Source organism: Phoenix dactylifera, unplaced genomic scaffold, assembly GCF_009389715.1.
Source record: "Phoenix dactylifera cultivar Barhee BC4 unplaced genomic scaffold, palm_55x_up_171113_PBpolish2nd_filt_p 001022F, whole genome shotgun sequence".
Classification (NCBI taxonomy): domain Eukaryota; kingdom Viridiplantae; phylum Streptophyta; class Magnoliopsida; order Arecales; family Arecaceae; genus Phoenix; species Phoenix dactylifera.
In genome coordinates, this window is record NW_024068375.1 from 48,651 (window position 1) to 58,637 (window position 9,987).

The 9,987-nt window shown below is 41.0% G+C and overlaps 1 pseudogene; it reads left to right on the forward strand.

Moving 5' to 3' along the window:
* Nucleotides 1-3,603: 3,603 nt before the first annotated feature.
* On the forward strand, nt 3,604-3,701 carry LOC120107796 (annotated as a pseudogene).
* Nucleotides 3,702-9,987: the final 6,286 nt, after the last annotated feature.

Consider the following 9,987-nt stretch of genomic DNA (forward strand, 5'->3'; position numbering starts at 1 on the left):
TACTTGAACAAATAGGGGGCATCATACTAATAACTTCTTACTTCACGTAAAAAATTATTCTTATCATTCGATCCCCAATGCTCCGGCATCCGGTTCGTGACAAGAAAGTTTACAATATCAGCATACCATGGCATAGTAGAAAGTGTAAACAATTGCTCTTCAGGGAACGAGTCCTTGATGGGCAACTGTGGCACCAAATCATGAAGAACTAGCCGTGATAAATGGTCAGCAACCACATTCTCTACTTCCTTTTTATCTTTGATAGTGATGTCAAATTCTCGGAGTAGAAGTATCCATCATATTAAGCGTGGTTTGGCCTCTTTCTTATCCAGTAAATATTTTAGCGCTGCATGATCCATGAAGATAATAATAGGAGCACCAAGGATATAAGAGCGAAATTTGTCTAATGCAAATACTACTGCAAGCAATTCTTTCTCAGTGGTGGTGTAATTCATTTGAGCATCGTTTAAAGTTTTGCTTGCATAGTAAATGACATATGGCTTATTATCCTTGCGTTGTCCTAGGACAGCTCCTATCGCATAGTCACTAGCATCGCACATGATCTCAAAAGGTAATGACCAATCAGGTGGTCGCACGATGGGTGCAGTGCTAAGCATAGACTTCAACTTTTCGAATGCCTCTTGACAGGTTTCAGTCCAATTAAACGGTGTATCAAGGGATAGGAGGTTACATAATAGTCGAGCTATGACACTAAAGTCCTTGATGAACCTCCTATAAAATCCTGCGTGACCCAAAAATGATCTAACATCTCTAACTGTCTTGGGTGCAGGTAGCTTGGCGATTAAATCAATTTTAGCTCTATCAACTTTCATGCCCTTCGATGAAACAATATGTCCTAGGACAATTCCCTTTGGCACCATGAAGTGGCATTTCTCCCAATTTAGTATCAGATTCTTTTCCATGCATCGAACTAAGACTGCTTGTAAATGTAATAAACAATCATCAAAAGAATCGCCAAAAATAGAGAAATCATCCATAAACACTTCTAAAAATTTCTCGTTCATTTCTTCAAAAATGCTGAGCATACACCTTTGGAATGTTGCAGGTGCATTACACAACCCGAATGGCATCCGACGGAAAGCGAATGTGCCAAAAGGACAAGTGAAGGTAGTCTTCTCTTGATCCTCAGGTGAAATTTTGATTTGGTAGTACCTGAAATAGCCATCGAGAAAACAATAGAATTTGTGTCCTGCAACTCTTTCCAAAACTTGGTCTAGGAAGGGTAGGGGAAAGTGATCCTTCCTAGTGACCAAATTCAATTTTCGGTAGTCAACACACATGCGCCAACTCGTCGGAACACGAGTTGGGACTAGTTCACCCTGCTCATTTTTAACTACCGTCAGACCTGCTTTCTTGGGCACGACTTGAGTAGGACTCACCCACTTGCTATCGAAAATTGGATAAATAATACCCACGTCAAGCAACTTGAGGACTTCTGCTTTAACCACATCTCTCATCGTAGGGTTCAACCTGCGTTGCATTTGCCTTGTGATTTTGGCATTGTCCTCCAAATATATCCGGTGCATGCAAATTAAAGGGCTAATCCCCTTCAAGTCGGCAATAGACCACCCTAAAGCTCCTTTATGATTCTTTAGAACACAAAGTAATTTTCTTTCTTGGGCATGATCCAGATCAGATGAGATGATTATAGGAAATGTGTCCTCGAGTCCAAGAAAGGCATACTTGAGTTCCTTCGGTAAAGGTTTCAACTCGAGCTTAGGTGTTTGTTCATGGGATGGTACTATCTTTGCTTTTCGAGGTGGCAACTGTTCAAATTCCTCTATTCTTGGTCTCCACCCATTGACCATCATGACATCCGAATTATCTAAAACAGGTGGGACCACATCATCAGCAGTACCTTCAAAACACCAATCTATTAAACCATTGTCGGCTGATTCAGTAAATGTTTCTTTTAACAAATATTCTTCCGCAATGGTTTCAACCCATTCAACTTCTTTACTTTCTTCATGATCACTGGGTTGTTTACTTATACTAAAGACGTTCAGTTCCAAGGTCATATTGCCAAAAGAAAGCTTCATGATACCATTCCTACAATTGATCAATGCATTAGAAGTTGCAAGGAATGGACGTCCTAAGATGACCGGAATCTGAGATAATGAATTGGAAGCCGGATGTGTGTCCAGTACGATAAAGTCAACAGGAAAATAGAACTTGTCTACTTGGACCAACACATCTTCGATAATCCCTCTAGGAACCTTCACTGACCTATCAGCTAATTGTAAGGTCACAGTTGTTGGCTTCAACTCACCCAAATCGAGTTGCTCATATACCGTATATGGCAACAAGTTCACACTCGCTCCTAAATCTAGCAATGCTCGCTCAATCCTAAAATTGCCAATGATGCACGAGATAGTTGGGCAACCTAGATCCTTATATTTAGGAAGAATGTTATGCTGTAAAATTGCACTCACATTTTCAGCCAGAAATGCCTTCTTCTTGACATTTAAACGACGCTTGACAGTGCACAAATCTTTTAAAAATTTTGCATAGGAAGGCACTTGTTTGATTGCATCAAGAAGAGGTACATTGATTTTTACTTGCTTAAAAAGCTCAAGAATTTCAGAGTTTGGTTCAAGCTTTTGCAAGGGCTTTAATCTTTGTGGAAATGGTGCAGGAAAAGGACATTCAATTTTTTTAGTAGATGTTGGTGCTTCAGTTTCTTCATTATCCTTTTCTTTTGTCTTGGGAGGGTCAGAATCAGGTATGACTTGTGTTTGTTCTGGGACTGGTCGGTCAATAATCTTTCCACTTCGCAAAGTTATTATACTCTTTGCTTGTTCTTTATGCGAAGTTGAAGATGATGCATTGCTACCGCCGTAGACTTGAGGATTAGGTTGTGGTTGAGCTGGTAGCTTACCTTTCTCTTGAGCACTTAAAGTAGTGGTCAGCGTTGTCAGTTGATTTCTTAATTCATCATTGATTTTAGCTTGACCTTGCATGAAAGATTGCAAAGTTTCTTCGAGACTGGATTTTTGAGGGGGTGCGTGTGCATAATGAGGTTGCGGAGGTGGAGGAGTTGGGTTATACACTTGTTGAGATTGGTCATTCCTCCACCTGAAATTTGGATGGTTCTTCCATCCAGGGTTGTAAGTACCCAAAAAAGGATTATTGAAAGATTTTTGATAGGTATTCATAACATTAGCCTGATCGTGCAAGACTTCCTTGAATGCGGGTATTGTGGGGCAATCAGTGATGAGATGGCCAGGCATCTCGCAAATCCTACAACACTCACTGTTATGTTCTACGGTCTTGACGGGTTCAATCCTTCTAAGTTCAATTTCCTCTACCTTCCTAGTGAGGGCTGCCATTTTAGCCTGAATATCATCCTGAGTACTAAGGTTGTAAAGGCCCCCGTGTCCAATGCTAGTAGGCTTAGGCAAAGGTTTATTCACTCTATCCCCTGTATTCCATAATTGTGCAGTCTCTGCGAGAGAGTCTAAATAGTCCCATGCCTCATCGGGTTGCTTTTCCAGAAATAGACCATTGCACATAGTCTCTATAAATTGTTTCAACTATGGAGACAACCCTTCGTAAAAGAAACTAATGGTTTTCCATGTTTCAAACCCATGATGAGGACAAGAGAGAAGCAAATCTTTAAATCTCTCCCAGCATTCATAAAATGTTTCATGGTCTTTTTGTTGGAAGTTACTAATGTGCCTTTTCAAAAAGTTAGTCCTTTGTGCAGGAAAGAATTTTTTCAAGAATTCTCTTTGCATATCATGCCATGTTCCTAGCGATCTAGGTCTCAAGGAGTTCAGCCATGTTTTGGCTTTATCCTTTAAGGAAAAAGGAAACAAGGTCAATTTAAGGACATCTTCCGATACATTTGGCACTCTAAATGTGATGCTAATTTCCTCAAAATCCTTAAGGTGAAGATAAGGGTTCTCGGATTCCATTCCATGATACTTTGGCAGCAATTGAATTACTCCTGGTTTGATTTCAAAGTGTCCTACATTTTCAGGAATAATCATGCATGAAGGTTGACTAGTCCTAGTGGGATGTAAGTATTGTCGAAGTGTCATAACTGGGGGTCTACCTTCATCACCATGGTGACTTCCTACATCATCAGGAAAATTTGCCATCTCACAAGGCATGAGATACTGCGAAGAAATTTCAAGGATGTGTCCTAAGGGATGATCTAAAGTTGTACGACTTAATCGACCGGTGTCGTCCCTATTCCAACCTAGCATACAAAATTTAATTATTTTTTTATATTTTTTTTAAAAATAAATATAAATATAAGTACCAACTAAAGATACCCTAAAACTACACCCTAAAACAAAAATCTATTCACAATCAAACATGCAACTAAACATTACACCTCAATTTCTAATGTTTTTCTTAATTAAATTTCTAGACAGCTCCTAACTGGTTTGAAGAGGGCACCTAAGCCTCCAATCCGGTCTAATGAACCGAGTTGACCAAGTAAGCTCCCAGGTAAGTGGAGGGGTCACGATGCGTTCGCAAAGGTCCCACTTAAAACCCACTTGCCTCGAACAGATGAACTGTCTCCCTTATAGGGACAAAGCTTGCCTAGACATCAACTAAGCCACAGAGCGAAATTGGTGCAACTTTCGGTGGTCTTCGTCCTATTGAGCTCGAATGTCCTTAGGGGCCAACGTCTAGTTGATTTTAATTAAGCTTAGGATATTTATGCAATGGGGTGATTTTTGGGCTAAGGACGAGTAATGAAATCCCGACCTTATCTTTTTAAATGGGTTCAGCCCTTAGAATATTTTATGTTGATGCCTTATACTATATGCAACAATCAATAGATTTTTTTTTTAATGTTTTATGACATGACATTAAATTTCATTGAATAGGTGATCAAGCAAATTATTTATTTTTTTTAAATTTTATGAGTTGAAGTTTGAAATTTGAAATTTTAGGTTTTTCCTCTCTTTTCTTAAAGTTTTTTTTCCTTAAATTTTCAATTAGCAACAAGGGTTAATGAGATATGATAACAATAAAATTCTGATTCTAAAACAACTATATGCAGAAAATTCAAAACAGAAAGCAGCAAGGTTACGTATTAATCTAATAGTCTTAAAAGTTTCAAAATATCAATCAGACCGTTCAGATGAAACAAACACAGGTTCTGCACCTGACGACCAAATTTGAGTTCAATTAGACGGTTAATTACTTTGATATCAGAGTTTGATGCAGACTATGCAGGGAATAAAAAAATAGCAGTAAAGAATTTTTTTTTTTTTTGTTTTCGAAAGAAAAAGACTAACTACTAAAGTACTAATTAAATCTAAAATTATGCTAATAAATCAGCCGTTCCCCGGCAACGGCGCCAAAAACTTGATGCAAAAATAAAATTGTTCTCCCAAGCGCAGGAGAATCGTACAAGTAGTAAAATCTCGGGAGTCTGAGGTCGAATTCTCAGGGAACGAAATATTTATAAGATTATTTAGTATAATTTTAGATTAATTAATTTAATAAATATGTGGATTAAGATGATGTTTTAATTTTCAGAAATTAAAAGCAGAGAATAATAGATTAATAAACAAAGTTTAATGAAATAAAAATGGTTAGGGATCCGGAATCCCCCTTGACAATATTGCGTTCAAGAAATAAACTCGGTAATTCTCGATCAAGGATCATTAAAATAGTTCCAATCATGAAATATATCTTTTGAATATATGAACTCAATGTCTAAGCATTCATCGTGCCAGTTATGTCTACGACAAATCAAATATCAGAGCAATCCATGCATCAATAAATATAAAACATGATGAATCTATCTAATAAAAAAATATGAGAGAATCAGAACATATGAAAAGATGTAAATCCATTAAAACCAAAGTTCAGAGTTTACTTCAAGAAAGTAACAAGTCAAGGGTTCTCCCATCACCCTTCACCGAAGGATTCAGCCCTCCATTAAAATATTAGCCTCTCCCTCTTTTTTTCTTTTCTTTTCGGAAGAACAGGGCATCCCCTGTTTCTTCCTTCTCTTTTTTTTTTCTTTCAAAATGCTAGAGGCCGACTCCTCTGTTTTCCTTCCGCATGAGGGATTGAGGCTCTGTTTCACCGAATGAGCGCTCATGATCCTCCCCCCAGCCGAGAGATATATTAAGCTCCTTCCAGCCCTCCTTCCTCCCACGCGGTGGAGATCCGTCGGCTGAAATGAAGCTGTGGATGCGGGAGATTCGGACGCAGAAGCCTGAGATCTGGGATTTGGATGATTGCGAATCCGGGAGAGGTTAACGCGGAACGATCCCAGTGCCTTGGATGCGGAAAAATCGCCCTGGATGGCTGGATCACAAGCTCGGGTCGCTGGGATTCGGATGATACGCTGGTGGGGAGAAAGATCTGGAAACGCGGACGGCTGGGACTTTGCTGGGATGCGGGATCTTCGAACGCGGACGGCTGCAGGATGTCGGGATGTTGGGTAGCGAACGGATGAGCTTGAGATGGAGCTGGGACATGGAGACTGCGAGGAAGACGGAAGGCTGGGAGCTGATGTGGCTGGAACTCCGAAGAAGCTGGATCGTTGCACGCGGAGAAGACGGGAAGGAAGGGGGGTGCATGCGGACGCTGGGAGGTGCGTGGACGGCTGCATCGCGGGAACTGGGGAAGGAGATTTGATTGCGGATTCCCAGAGCTGGATGGAGCTGATCGCGCGTGGAGAGGAGGCTGGGAGCTGATCACACGCGGAGATGCTCACGGGATGTTGGGCTGCACGTGGATGCTGGATGAACACGTGGACCCCTTTAAAATGAGGAAAGAGGGGAACGCGGGATGCTATGAATTCGGAAACTGGCTGCAGAATTAGATTCGGACGCACTGGATGCGGACGTGGAAATGCTCGGGATGCATTGTGGATGGCTGAATCTGGGCTCTGTTCTGCAGTTAGGAAGATGCATTCTTTTAAGATGAATTTATATAAAATAATGATAAAAATTATAATAAGTGCTAAGGATAAAATATTTAATCATTCAAATGTTAACACCTATTATTTATCATTATTTTGCTAGCATTAGGCTAAGTTAATGGGTATTTAGATCGCACTTTGGTGCTCTCATCACCGGACATCCCCAAATCTTGAGATGACCAAGACTCAGCTTCTTACCATGCCATATCTCATACGGTATGGTAGGAACGGATTTAGAGAGAACTCTATTCAGTAAATAAATCGCGGATAATAAGGCATCTCCCCAAAGAAACATTGGCAGATCTGTGAAGCTCATCATGGATCGGAACATATCCAATAGAGTCCTATTCCTCCTTTCTGATACTCCGTTGAGTTGAGGTGTACCCGGAGGCGTCCATTGTGAGACTATGCCATTCTCCTTGAGATAGTTCTGGAATTTCCCACTAAGGTATTCTCCTTCTCGATCTGATCGAAGAACCTTAAGAATTTTTTCAGTCTGTTTTTCTACTTCATTTCTGAATTTTTTGAACTTTTCAAAATACTCAGATTTGTATCTCATAAGATATACATACCCATATCGTGAATAGTCATCGGTAAAGATAATGAAGTACGAATAACGATCCCTGGCTGACACATCAAACGGGCCACACACATCAGTGTGTACCAGGGTAAGTATTTCAGTGGTCCTCTCCCCATGTCCTACAAAGGGCAATCTATCCATTTTTCCTTGAAGACAAGACTCACAAATTGGATATGACTCGAAAGTCAATGGGCCGAGAAGCCCATCTTTCTCCATTTTGTTCATTCTGTCTTCTCCAATATGGCCAAGCCTGAGGTGCCACAAATACTTCTGGTTTAACTTATCTCTGGATCTTTTAGATCCTATGGCACTCACTACTTGCTCAGACACATTCACAGACACATCAACATGCAAGTGATAGAGACTGTCAATCATGAAACCACGTGCAACTAATTTATTTCTGAAATAAATAGAACAGCAGTTTTTGTCAAAGATCAAAACATGACCATCCTATGCTAAACACGAAACAGAAATCAAATTTCTGCTAGCAGCAGGGATATAATAACAGTCTCTAAGCAATAAACTAAATCCAGACGGTAATCGCAGAGGATAGGTGCCCACAGCTATAGCAGCAACTCTTGCCCCGTTGCCAACTCGAAGGGTTATTGCACCTTCCGCCAGCCTTCTACTTTCCTTTAGACCCTGCGTAGTAGTGCACAAATGAGCACTAGAATCAGAATCTGTAACCCAACTAGAAGTAGAAGAAACCGTAAGGTTAGTTTCAATTACGAGCAAGTCTAACATACCTTCAGAAGGTGTGTCTGCCTTTTTGTTCTTCAGGCTCTCGAGGTATGAAGGGCAGTTCCTTTTCCAATGGCCGTTGATGTTGCAGTGGAAATATTTTCCTTTGTCATCAGCCTTTTTCTTATGAACTTCCTTCTTAGGCTTCTTGTCTTTCTTCTGCTTCTTAGCAGGCTTCTTTTTCTTCCAAATAGACTTTCTCTTGGAACCAAAAGTTAGCTCAGCAGCTAGAACAGAGCCCCTTAAACCTTTCAGGCTCCCTCAGCAGTTACCATCATATTCAACAATTCGGTCTTAGTGCATTCAATCTTATTCATATGGTAGTTTACTATAAACTGCCCAAATGAATCAGGAAGGGATTGCAGGATCAGATCTATCTGCAGTTCCTTATGCATGGTCAACCGAGCTTCTCAAGCTCCTCTAGGTCCTTGATCATAGTCAAACAGTGATCATGGACAGACTGTCCCTCGCGCATCTTTGCCTTGAAGAGTCTCTTAGACACTTCAAAGCGTGCAGTGCGGCTCTGCTCACCATACGACTCTTGCAGGTGTGCCAGTATTTCCCTAGCAGTCTTCATATTCTCATGCTGGCATTGAAGTTCATTAGTCATGGATGTCATGATGTAGCACTTGACCCTAATGTCGTCATCTATCCACTTTTGATGCGTCTCACGCTGATCATCAGTAGGACGTGCTGGTAACCTGGGGATATCACTCTCGAGCACATACCCTAATTTCTCGCAACTCAGAACAATTTTGAGGTTTCTCAGCCAGTCTTTATAATTGGTTCCGGTCAGTCGGTTGGTTTCAAAAATACGGATCAAAGGGTTCGAAGCTGACATGGTGATCTGTAGAGAGTAAAGATTTTAGTTAGACTTTGTACTTGAACTTTATTTGTTTTAGGATCTTTTAAAACAAATATGCTCCCACTATTTTCTCGAATCCCTCATACTCCTCTGATGGAGAAACGAAAATCCTACGCGACTAGGATTTCTAGTGGGTACTGCGGTCTCACCGATTTACATGCTGCCTCACCTAACAGTTATTGGTGACATATAAATGGATGAGTGTATAACTCTTGTACAATACTTCTCAAGCAAATTGCAGTGGTACTTGGTCTCTAAGTCATGAAGACATCACCTAACAGTTATTGGCCCCATTACTTAGTTAAGTCAGACCCACCGTATAACCACAGGAATAAAGTCGTCATTGGGTCCTCACCTTGTTGGGAACCCGCCCATGCCGCTGATATTTCAAAAATTTTTCAGATGGCAGCGGAATCGGCATACACGGGTTCGACGTTCATCGCATGAACGCTTGTTTCGAGACCTTTCGTAATTAGGTAAGAATTAAAGCTTTTAAAACAATAGGAAGATCAAATCTTCACCTTGCGCGGGTAGACGATCACCGCGAATCTGAATTCGTGGTTATGGGAGAGGGTTCGCTTGAAGCCGTTCAAACGTCCGGCCTCTACGGGTATCCACACGAAGTAGAGAACCGATCAAAGCTTTCTTGTCTTCCCGGGGTGCTAGCTCCCTTGCAAAGACTCCTTTGATGGCTGATCTCTTCTCTTTCTTTCAACTCTTGAAAGTGCTTGAGAGGAGGAAGAAGAAGGTTGAAGAAGAGGAAGAAGAAGAATCCCCACGCAGCCTTCTTTCTTTTCCCTGCGTTGGAAGGAAGAAGGGAGGAAGAGGATGCCGCCAACCTTTGGCCTTGGTCTTCCTTGCTTGCGGCTGATCACAAGA